The sequence below is a fragment of the Parambassis ranga genome, chromosome 22 (assembly GCF_900634625.1).
Source record: "Parambassis ranga chromosome 22, fParRan2.1, whole genome shotgun sequence".
Taxonomy (NCBI): Eukaryota; Metazoa; Chordata; class Actinopteri; family Ambassidae; genus Parambassis; species Parambassis ranga.
In genome coordinates, this window is record NC_041042.1 from 10,322,427 (window position 1) to 10,335,713 (window position 13,287).

Consider the following 13,287-nt stretch of genomic DNA (forward strand, 5'->3'; position numbering starts at 1 on the left):
TCTCTTCATCATTGTTAAAGCATGCCATTCACCTATCTTCTCTTTATCTGCCTTCCTGATTTCGTGCTCCCACCCTTCTCTCGCTCTCCCTCTCTCTATCCTCACCAATCAGCTGTCGGCCCGTCCCTCACCTACCCAATCACAGTTTAGCAGAAAATTAAAGATCGACTGTGGCAACACTCCTCTGCCCCAGGCACTGCCAGATATATGCCAGTTCAAGCCTTCCTCTTTTCTGCTCTCCAGCCTTCTTCACCACCACCAGGTCTAGACCCGGGGGGGGGGACTTCTGATTCTAGCGGCCTCTCCTCCTGCTCTTTTCAACTCTTTGTATCGCAATCTCATTCAGTCACTCCTGATTGAAATACACCCAAAACAACTAGAAGTACATCTAAAATCACAAATAAACCCTGAAACAGATTTTGTGTTTGTCACATATATTGCATATTACTCATACAACTATGTGAGAAACCGATTTTAATTCAAACTGAGCAAGGTCAACTTTTTTTATGTGTATGTGTGTGGTAACACCGTGCCGGAGTGTTGCTTTGTGTGTCTGTTTTAGTGTCCCGGGGGGGCATCTGTTCCTACTCTGTCTCTGAAGTAACGGCAGTGAAAAATGGAGCTTGTCATTCGCTGGCCTACTTTTCACGTAGACACACAAAGCCTTGTCAGCAAGAAAAGTAGATTTTAAGTGATCCCCGTGATGTGTGTGCGCCTAAAAGGCACACACACACACACACACATAACGGTCTCCGGAGTGTGATGATTGCAATAATTGTTGCAGTGTGACAGTTCCTGGGAGCGCGTATATGTTCAGAGATTTTACCTTTCTGCTGTGTAGGCAGGTGTCTCCATGCATGAACTCTGGGAGCATGTGCTTCCAAGTGTTAAATTTGTGTATGTGTATGCCTGACAGCTTGTGCGTATATGGGAGAATAACTTGCAGTGTGAATGGATGCAGGGTGGCCTGCCACTTCGCATGAGCTACCCCCAAGAAGTGTGACTGCATAAATCCACCTTTCAGAGAGAATGTGTGTGTGTGTGTGTGTGTGTGTGTGTGTGTGTGTGTGTGTGTCTACATGTCAAAAGTGTGTACATCTTCTCCCCTAAAGAGTTGCTGTGGCAGCGAGACCGCACATCAGTGAGTAGGTGTGTGTGTGTTAATGTGCCTGCTGTCAACATGTCAGATGTCTTTCAACCTCACTAAAGAGCCATTAAAACCCTGCTCGGGCATGGTGAGTGCATGACTGCATGCTGATGTGAAAGTCAGGTGTGTGTGTGTGGCAGGTGTTGGCGTATGTTTTATGTGTCTTCACAGTGAACTTGGGATGTTGTCACAACTTCATGGAGATTAACACAGCGGATGATCAGCCCTTAAGGCTGTGAAATGTTTGTGTCCGTGCAGGTGTGTGTCTTCTCTGGTTAACAGCTGTCTCTTGTTAGTGTGTGGACGTTTAACTTTATTAAACAGTTAAAACTGTGTAAACAGGTGGTGCTGTAGTCAAGGGCCTATCCATCACTGCTGCATGTACCTAATTGGAGGGGAGAGGAGAAGTTCCTACCAATATTTTGTTAACAAATTTTCCATCAGACTTAAGTAACAATTTGAAGGATTTACGTATAGCTGTTTAATTTAGTCACTAAAAACTTAAAGACACAAATAATACTTCCTGTTGTCTATATGAAATCAAACACATTTCAGGAACAATATTAATGTAGAGTTTCCATATTGTCGTTAGTTTGTAAAAAAAAAATAAATAAATAAATAAATAAATAAATAGGTTGGTTCCGATGGTTTAATTTCCCCCCGACACTGTAGTAAAACTACTGAACGTTATTACATGATGGTGACTAATTGATGTTTCTTTATAGAGTATAAATGGTTAACGCTGAATGCTGCAGAAGCAAAGGCCACTCATGTCTGCTTCAGCTCACCCTTGCATGACTGACCAGTCCTTACTATGGTCTATAATCATTCTTTACATCACAGTGGGCAGTGAGTGATGACTGTCAGACATGTCAAGCTATCAGATAGCAGATAGGGCAGCTATGGGTTTAAGCTGAGCCATATATTTTACGGCCTTCTTCCTTCCTTCCTTCTTTCCTTCCTTCTGTCCTTCGTCTGTTCTTCCTCTCCTCTTCATTCCTCTGGAACTATTCCCCATTCACTGCTCCTGTCTAGCTTAAGTGAAACTGATCAGGCAGATACAGATGGTACTTCCCTTCCCTTTTTCTCTCCTCTCTTCCCTTGTATTTGTTTTCCAGCACCCACTCTTCCTCGCTCTATCCGTTTCCTCGTGAGTCCCCCCTTAAGTTTTTCATCTCATGCATGGTATTTAAATTCTTTACCAGTCCTGCCCTAACCCCATGTTCATCTAACTGAAAGCGATAGGGCAGAGCCGCATAGCGTGTGGGAACCGCCATGTTGTTCACTGAAAATGGACAAATGATATATTCATCACGGCACACACAACAGGACTCCTATGTGGCAGTGAGAAAGAGAGAGAGAGAGTCTCCTCAGTCAGTTTGGTGTGATGGTATGTGTGGGTGGACATATGTGTGAGGTATTGTGTGTGTGCGTGTCACATCATTCAACTGCTTGCTTCTTTATGTGTGACACCTTCTATAAAAGCCCATTGCGTGACAGAAAGCAGCAACAAAACAGACTGCGGCTAATGCATATCCTCCCATCCATATCTCTCTTTCTGTCCTTGTTCACCTTTCTGTACTAAACTCACTTCATCAACTAAATATACTGTATAATAATCTTGGGTAAACTGTTTTGGAGTGTTTTTGTTACCTTATGGTATCCTTAGAGTCAATGCACATCAAATGTTTTGATGAGTTTGTCATAATTGCTTATAACTGATTAGTCAAAAAGATGGTTAAATAGTTTTTGTTATTGTAAGGTGCTTTATATTCTATTACACTGAATCCAGGATTTGAGATGACTAGTCCAAGCACTGCGATTGGTGAAAAAAGGGGCTGGTGTGTGAATGACTTGGTTGGTTGAATCTTGTATGTATGGGTGTTTTTCTCATAATAATAAGTAATAAGAACTACATTCTACCAGCCTCTCATTTACCCCTACTGGCCTATCAGTACAGCTGCTGGCCTCTAGGTATAGTCGGCTTTATTCTTGGCACACTGCCTACACAATAATTCAGATGGATCGTGATGCCTCTGGTGCCGTGTAGTGCTTCTTTTTCTGTCATTATTCAGTAATATACTGTGAGGATTCCATGTTCAATATAAATACTAAACATTATTCCTGATTTATACATTTCACATATGTTCGCAAAGCTAAACTGAGACATTTAAAAATTATAAACTGCAACATGTCATTGTAGTTGACTGACACAGGATGATGTTGTGATTTAATGTTAATTCATATCACCCTGCTGAACTGTATCCACATTCCTCCCAGTTTATCTCAGCTACTCCCCCTTTTAGTAGCTCTCTCACTGATGGGATTATAATTAAGTACCCTAATTACTGAAATTAATACAATTACACACCTGCTTCAATTAGGTGAAAGCATTGCTTGTCATGTTAGTACTTCATGTGTGTGACACTTGTTAGGGTTTTTTTAAATCTTATTATAGTGTTATCTTCTAAAAAGTCAATGACAGCAGCATAATATTTATATTACATATATATTGCAAGATATTATAAAAATGTTAGTGTTTGAGTTCAAATATAGCACCCATGTTTCCTTGAATACTGTGCTAAATAACTCTAATTGTTAGAGAGTCTGGTGTTTTGTCAACCCGTCCATTGGCCCTGAGCTCCTCCCTTTGTACACATATAGTCAGATGTCCTCACTTCATTCTCTACCTCCTGTCCTTACTACTACACCTACTACAGGCTGCTGCAATTGTACGATAACTAAGGTTATAAATCATTTTTATGAAGATTTTGGTTACATGGTCCGGTTAGGTCGTATTATCTGTACAGAGACTCACAGTATGCTACACTGCTGTGCACAGCATAGCATAGCATAGAGCTGGACAGGTGAAGGTTGTAGATGTTCCCTGATGTGACCCTGTCTTCAAATTGTTACACAGAAGGTAGACACCTCAGTAATAATCTGTAAATGCACAGTATGTGTGTCACATTGCTTCAGAGACATCTTGTTCCCAAAGTACAATGGCAGGTCATGATGATGTTTTCAGGCTCTCTCCTCCTCCTCCTCTTCCTCCTCCTCTCCTCCTGTGAAACTCACTCTCTCTCTTTCCTTTTTGTGTTTCTCTCTACTAAACTAGGACAAGGACATACAGAGACAAAGTAGTGCTTATTAGTGTCCTGCCCTGGACTCTCACTTTCCCTCACACACACACACACACATGCAGTCTCTTGCCTGAAGGTGACTGTGGGAGATGAGAGGAACCAGTCATTTTGTTACAGTTACCTCCTGTTTTATCAGATAAGTACAGTCCATCCAGATGGCACAGTAGGCAAGGACACACAAGACTTCTCTTCCATGATTCTAGCTGCATTTTACAGGTAGTGAGGCAGCAGTGCTGAAGTGCTGAGCTGGAACCAGATACAGTATTTTTTTATCAGCTGCAGAAACACAGATAGGTGATGTAAAAGGTCCCTGTGAGTTATGATAAGCTTTCAGGAATGTCCAGTCACCATGAGTTCTTCTTGTTTTAACTGTAAATTCAAGCAGTGATTACAGAGAGGGTTAGATAAGCAGAACATGACAGCATCACAAGACATGTGAGGTTTTTTGGGGTTCTTTTTAAAGCAGAATGCCAAAGAAAGCCAAAATGATTTCTATGCGCTCTTGATGTCCAATAGACATTTCTGTAAAATCTGACTTGGAGAAATAGTTTGAGTGCCCTTGTTTGGTAAACTAACCAAATGCAAATTGTGTTGACAGGGATGTCCTTTGAGAGACGGAGCCGCGGAGCTGTCATGTTTAATGTGTGTCACGCTCTCAAATTTAGGAAGGATTTTGTTGTCAAATGAGGGACAACACCAACAGAACTTTTCTCTTGAACAAAACTAGGTTAAATCATGAGGACTCTGCATGACTTGCTAGTTGTACTGTTGCTGTATACTGACAAGCTTTCAGCTCCACCTGTTGAGCAATGACACTATTTTCTCAGAACCACTTCCTGGTGGGACAATGGCATCTTTATCCACTGTGTTATGTTCAAAGGCCTCCATGCCTGACCACATAAACCAACAATTATAACTAGAACCAAAATCAAGCTTAGCAGTTAGCAAATATTATATAGTATAGCGAAAATAATGATTCAATAACAGACCTTATTAAACACCTGCTATGGAAATAAAGTGATACCAACTCACTGACTGACTGATTGATTGATGGCACACCTCATGGAGCTTAACCAATTAGAGTTGTTTCTCATCCCACCCCTGGGTAGCTCAGTTAACCAGCTCTGTCATTAGCAAAAATCACCTGTCACTCACATGCAGACATTCACTAGCAATTAAACCACACTAGCTGGCAGTGTGTGTCTGACTGACGTTGTCACATCCATTACTGCGGCAGCCAATGATGTGCAGCGTACGTGCATCCAAGCAGAGTTTAATGCTGAAATAAGTGTGCATACATGTAAGTGTGCCAGACACAATGTCAAGGTGGATTGACAACTTTTCCCCTCACTCTCTCAGTGTGGCCATCATTCACTTCCTGTCTTTTCATTCTTTTCCCTCCATCTCCAATAAAATGTCTAGTTTCTTACTCTCCTTTTCCACACGTCGTTCTTCTTCTTCCACCTCTTCATTCTTCTTTCTGTTCTGTTGCCTTTTCACTCCATACCTTGCACTCTCTCACTCAATCAATGTCACACATAATTAACACCTACAGCTTTAGCTTGGCAGGCCTATTAAAGTCAACTGTGGGATCAACTGGTTGATGGCCACCTACCCGAAAGGAACAAGCGAGACGTCGTCTCATTTGTCATTCCTCATTCTGGCTTTAACGCTCATCGTATCCACAACCGAACTGGAGTTAATTTTACAAATAAACATCTCAAATTGAACACAAAACACATTTTTTAGAAATATAATTTCAGACGATGCATAAATATGAGTAACTATTGATGACTAGAAGGCTTTTTTTTGTAGGTCAATATACTTGTCACATATGCATGAGTGAGGTTATATTTATTTTTTTTGAAATAGACTGCCATTTCAACGAAAGAATGCAATAGTCAAGGTCCAAAGAAAACTATTCTCTTTATTTCTCATGCCAGCATGAAACTCTCCATTTTTCAGTGAAGGTATTATCTTCTCTTTTTCTTCAACATACACTGTGGCCTTTTAAGCTAAACGTGCTCCAAAGTACAAGTAGTGTTGTTGTAGGAAAAGATTTTAAAGCTTTTCTATACTTGACAAAACTAAAGCTGCTTTCACATCGAATGAGATAAACCTCCACAACACCTCCACAGCTCAAAGGACTAAGCCGGTGTCCATGTATCGTCGATGTGTGTGAAGCTGCAATTGTTTATTGTCTATAGTGAAAAACCAAAGAAGTGGGAAGCGAATGGCACTGTCCTGAAACAACACTTTGCTTTGGGAGAGAAGTGTGTTTATTGTTCATACGACCTATGAAGCCCAACCTGCTCCAACCAGTAGATCTTCACCTAGAGGTTAAAAACATAATTCAACACTGCCACCAGAAGCATTACTGACAATTACATAGCCTGGAAAATGATGTATAATTTATTGAAATTACTATTTTCCTTCAACAATATGAAAGGATAAGTATTATCTTTGTCATTATATCACCATTTATAACCCCAAACATTAACAATGAAGCTCGACAGAGATTAAGTGTGTTGTGGCTGCTTATTTTGAGTTTGTTTGTTCCAAAAATTAAAAATAAAAGCGAGCTGAGCATGGTCGTGTGGTTTAATTACGCATTACAGCTTCCTAATATGAAAACATGTCTCTTATCATGCTTATTTTCTCTTTCCCCTCCCTCTCTTCCATGTGTATCTCTTTCCATCCTCTATTCTTGTTCAGTGCGCAATAGTCTCCAGGGGCTCATTTTTAAATAGGTTTTAGATAATAATTACTGACACGCACATGCACATAGGAACACAAGCACACAGACATGGAAAAACATGCACGCACTGAGGCTCTATCCTGCCATAAATAAACCTTTCTCTTACATTAAAATAGTAGTTGAGCACGTGATGCGTATTTAGCACTTCACAACCGTTTAAGAGGCCAGTCCGAGTTCAACTTACAAAGCCCTCAGGAGGCATCTTGTATCATGATCATATCCATCATATATATATATATATATATATATATATATATATATATATACATATATATATAGTGAAGATAACAACAAACATTGTGAATAACCAGGACAGAAAATCAATAACAATACAAAGACTTTATTGTATTGGATGTTGAATTTTTTTTTTTTTGTGTATATATATTCAACAAAATCACACCCTGGAAGGGATATCTTGGAAGTTCAAAGAGTCATGTCTTCCAACTTTCTGATCTGACCCATCACTTGCTTAAAATATGTCTAATGTAACTTTAAATTAGCTTAGCAGGTTAGCTACTCAGTTGAAATGTTTTACCATATTTCCCGGACTATAAGTCGCACCTTTTTCATCCTTTAGCTAGGTATGCAACCTTTACTCAGGTGTGACTTATATATTAATTTCACAAGTTTGTTATTTTCACACTGTATATGTGTTTTTTTTTCTCCATTATGGATTTTTTTTGGCTTGTGCAATTTATAATCCGGAAAATACCCCCCCAATTTAGACATTTACATTAAATGTTGATCCCTTAATTCATTTAAAAACCTTTGTATCCTTGTGTTGCTCCATGTGATTCATGTAAAATTTAATTGCTGCCCACAGGCCAAACACTGGACAAAGTCATCTAATTTATCACATTACTGCCAATGTATAGGCTACTGTTGTTATTGATGTTCCTTTGTGTTAATGTGTGCATTATGTGAGATTCACAGAGAACATGCTTCTTGAATGAAGTTGCATTTTAGCTCATTTCTCAAACACACGATGTTACTGACAGATGGGAAAACGCACAGCAGCAGACATTGCACAGAGGAAAATGGTGAGGTTACACATGCATACGGTGCACGCTGGGCTGGGCCACCAGAGAGCTATTTTACTGTAAGTGTATGTGTAAAAGTAGGCACACACTTCATTGTGATAGATGCTTCCCATTAAGAGAAAAGAGAAAGATGGAGGGAGAGAGGGAAAAGAAGAGACAACAGAGAGAGGAGGAAGAATGCTCACATGGAAAAAAAAATGTCCTTTTCTTATCCGTTACATTTAAACACACACTGATATTCCCTATGTGGATAACCATACAAGTAGTCTATTCATTAGTGGGCAAATATGAGTGTCATATCCTATTTAGAACAATCAGGATGAAGTGAAAACAGTAGCAAGGAGAGGAAAGCATAGTGTTTTCTAATCAGTCATATGAACACTGTTTAGTATTCAGGTCTCTTTTTTCCTCATTTTGCTGCATTATGCAACAACATGCACTAACAGGGTACTGTGGAGTAATAAATTACATTTACCGAATTAACTCGGGTCAATAATTTACTTGACTTAGTCCAAAGTACTCATCGCATCAGTACACACTCTGTGCTTTCTATTTATTATATAAGAAAATAGACTCCATCTACTCCAGAACTAAAAAAAAAGCAAGTCCCCTTTGTTAGCATCAGCAACATAGCAATGGAACAGAGAAGACTATTTAGGGCTTTTATTCAAGTGGGGTGGTTTGAAGGAGAGTTTGGAAGGAACATAATGGAGAAGACCTAGTTTGGAATGCTGTAGTACTTTGATGGTTGGGAAGATGCTTTCAGGCAGAAAAGAAGATCGACAAAGAGACTAGGATCTTGGGACACAAAAGCAGCAGTTTGGCAAGAAGAAAAATCATTAGATTGATCATTGATTGGTGAAGAACCAGGGAGGAATACATTATGCTGCACACTGACAACATGGGAGTTTAGGAGACCAGCGGAAAGGATGAAATCCAGGTAGGCAGGTTTCTAAGATGAACAGGGTGATGCACCTACACTAGGTTACACAGAATAGAAACTGATTTGACACATCTTCATGTGGCAAAATGAGGTCACATGGGAGGAAATGCCATGCTGCCAAGTGGATCAGTCACAGTTGTTGTCTGAATTGATACATAAATATACATATAACAAAAATATAATAGTTACAAAACATATAAATGTAATACAAAACATATAAATTAATAAAGGAAGAAGTGAAGGTGCAGCAGGTATAACTAAACCTAACAAGTAAAATGACTGGGTGAATGGAGTCTCTGGAAGAAAACAATATACATATACATCATGGCTTGTGTATCTGCTTATTTTTACATACCTCAAAACCTGAGCTAGCTGCTGTCTACTTTCCAGTGTAAAGACCAACATTACACACGAAAACCAACCCATTAATGACTTAAGAAAATCAAGAAGAGTGAGGCAGATGCCGTTCTCATTTCACCTTCCTGCTCTTGTTGACTGCTCTCCTCTTATCTTCCTCCCCTATCCCCCCTTCCACGATAACTCTATGAGTGTCTCTTTTGCTTCATTCTATTCAATCCAACAGTTTCTCTTGTCTATTCCCCTCCATTATTGCTTGCTCTCTGAGATTTACCACAGACCTCTGTCCAGGCAGTTCACTTCATCCCTATTTGTTTTGAAACAGGCCAAGTGTGTGTGTGTGTGTGGGGCAGAGTGGAAAACAAAGGGAGAGATTGTAGGTAGCTATTTCCCTGTATTAGGCCCTGCGCCCTGCATTAGAACATTTTTATACAAATTTAAATGATGAGAACAGTCTGTGTGTGTGTGTAAGAGAGAGAGAGAGAGAGAGAGAATGAGGACTTTGCACAGTTTGCAAAATACTATATTTTTTACCTACACAACTCCCTCACAACTTTGTTCATTCCAGTCCTCTCTGTTGTAGTGGGATTTCTTCCAGGGTGTGATTACACCTTTTTATGTCCAACATTTCCTTTGTTAAATCACCCTATTTCTTTTTTTACACTAGCACCGGCATTTTAAAGCCACTAGCTGCAGACTAAAAGACGCTGAACCTGGGGACACACTAAACGGCCAAACAAACTGTTGAACAATTGGACAATGCACACCTAAAACTGCAGTATAGTGGCATGGCTAGTGGCGCAGGCAGCTGCTGGAGTTCTGAGGATTTTAATAAGCCTACTCAGAAAATCTGTAAAGCTGAGGTCAGGCAAGACAATTTAGCTAGAGTTTAGCCTAGGGAGGAGATAAAGAGGATTCACTTTTAACAAGGAGAAGATGAAGCTGAAATGCAGCGTGCAGCTGTTATTGGATTTACTTACACAAGTCAGATACGATGTTAGCTTTAGTGGTAAAAAAATGTGCCAATGGTCTTTGTCATATATGGTGCCATAGCGTGTTTTGAGCATTTCTGCAGGTTTCCTGTGACAAAAGCAGCAAGCGAATGGGTTAATTTAAAGCCATATCCCAATGTTGGCTTCTTCATATTACCCCCGTAGGCATTAAGGAGAATATGCAGAAAGTAACCTGGACCATAACTACTTCTGTACTAGTGTGGAGCCAGGGGGTTTAAAGCATTTAATTGAAGTCCAATCACACAGAGTAGTTTATGGACTTCACACACATGCCATCCTTTTATGATAAGAACCGACAGAAATGTCAATTTATGGTTAGTAAAATGTTAAATGAGCTGCTGTCAGTCACTTAACACCAACAATTGTCACATGGGTGGAATACCTTTTGGCTACTCTGAGTCAGTTTTATTGCTGGATGTGACAGTGAAGGCACAGTTGGAGGAAATATGCCTAGAAAGTGAACGTGATAGTCCTGACGGTGGAACTGGCAAGTTGCCTTCTGTAATCCATACAGCTCTGACATTTTGCGGCTGTTCCAGGAAGCCCAGTCTGTGCAAGCACTCAGAACAGTCCAAGCAGGCCAAATGACTCAACAAGACAAATCTAGAGACTGATGAAATGATGCCTCTGGACAACAGATGGTTGTAGAATTTTAACACAGAGCATGAAAAATGTCAGTAAAAGAGAAAGTCCAATTTTTACTATATCAGGCCCAGAAAAGTGTGTGTGTGTATGGTACATATTGACAGAACAAGAGAATGTCTAATTACAAACCCAACATGTCACTAAACATATCACACTACATAATGACCAACATAAATGACATGATTGGGGCTATGAGACATATCTATCTCCCATTCAGTCATATACATCAGGCATCACGTTGCTGACTGAAGGTTGTCAGGAATGTTTAGGTAACTGACTTCACAGTTTGGAATTCCTGACAGCTCTTTTGTACCTCCCACTTTGTTCTATAATAGGAACAACCCAGACAGGAAAGAACATGTTGCCCTACTTAATACCCCACAACACTTTGTACAGTGTTACTATCTGGATTTTTTTAAAGAGCAGGTGTAAAGTATGTAAGCTATATGTGAGATGAATGTGTGTGAGCCTAAATCTTGTGAGTTGGTGGCAGAGACTTTCCGTTTGGACACAAAATTGTCATATTGAGCCAACAACTTCTCTACATAGTTTCCCACCTGTTCTTAAACAGCTCTTAAAGAAGCATTTTACACCGAGGTTCCACTTTCCAAGTGCACTTACTATATTTTGTTAAAGGTAGACCTTTCTTTGTTAGCAACAATGGGCTCTCTCGCTCTCTCTTGTGTTACTTTGCATTAATTAAATGCATAATTCTCCTACATGGATTTAGAGTAGCTCCTGGGGTTGCTTGGGTAATTACAGATCCGAGACTACTAAAACAAAAAGGGTGAATTCATGTGTGTTTGTGTGGCCCAGATTACAGCTGATAAGATGCTAACTAGCATTACATTTTGGTTCATATTCATACTACCCTGTTATACTTTAGGAGAAGACATGAAATAACATGGACTGACACTGGACTGGACGGTTTTTTGGTGATGTCATTTCACATTAGCATAGTATCCTCAAGACCCATATGGGGAAATCAAATTCCAGTGACTGACAGGAGGTCATTGCACTGCAATGCTAATACTTATTCATGTTGTCTGGAGGCACAAAGATCTTAAAAATAAATAATTGATTATTTAAAATGTTTGTATTGTTCTATCACATATGCAATGACAAACTTGTGTGTGGTGTGACATACGATTTACATAAATATTCTAAAAATGTTTTGTTCTTGTGTGATCCTATAATTTATGAAGTAAGGATGTTTCACTGGGTCAGGTAAAAAGAAGAAGAAGAAAAAGGTGCTTTATGTTTGGGTGACATTTTAGCATCAGCAGGTCGTTAGTGTTGCTGCATTGCCTTTGCAGTCGTAGTGTTTCTTCCTATGCACTCGGACAAGCCTGTTCTAGGATATTGTGCTGAGATTCCATCTCATTAAACTGCCTCAGAGCCTTCCTGCTGTGTTTTTTTATGAGTTTATGTACCATTTAATTTAAGCCATTTTGTAGCACAGGAAATTAGGCAAAATATCACAGACTGAGGTTGAATACATCTTTTTACGTCTTTGAGATTTAATACAATTTTGCCATCATCTGCTCCAGTTAAGCATCTCCTCATTACAAATTCTTTGATTCTCTCACAGAGGGCATCTGTCAGCTGAATTAGATGCCTTGTAGAAAACAAGTAGAGACCACTGCAAATCTGCAAAAAATCCTCTAACAAATACAGAAATCCACAATTTCAAACCACACTAGCTTGGTTTGATTACCCTGCTGCACCTGCAAAGTTAAACACACATAGAATTGTTCAACATAAAGACAAAGTACGTCCCTGTGACTGTAACTCATTGTAGTCTGCAGTACAGATTAAACACACAGAGTGGGTTCAATAACTCAAGCATGCTCACTACAAGATGACAGGCTAGCATGCAAATGTTAATGGTGCCACATAATTATAATGCCTGTGAGTGGCTATAGATCAACCAGCAAACTTCTGCACAGTCAGATAGGGAGTAGTGTCTGAAACACGCACATACATTTATGTCTTATCGCATGTAGAAGAATTTTGTTGGGAGGTGTTTACATCACTTTGTGGCACATAATGTACGCTAATGGGATATGCTTATCATACAGTATATGTATCAAAGAAAGAGCAGCACCTCATGTAAATATAGTTCCAGTTCAGTGAAGTACTCATAAAACACCCCCACTGCTGTCAAAGCTGTGAGTCCAGTAAAGTCAAAGCACCGCACAACTTTTATTCTTTTTACGGTTGGGCTGGATTCTGTTGCAA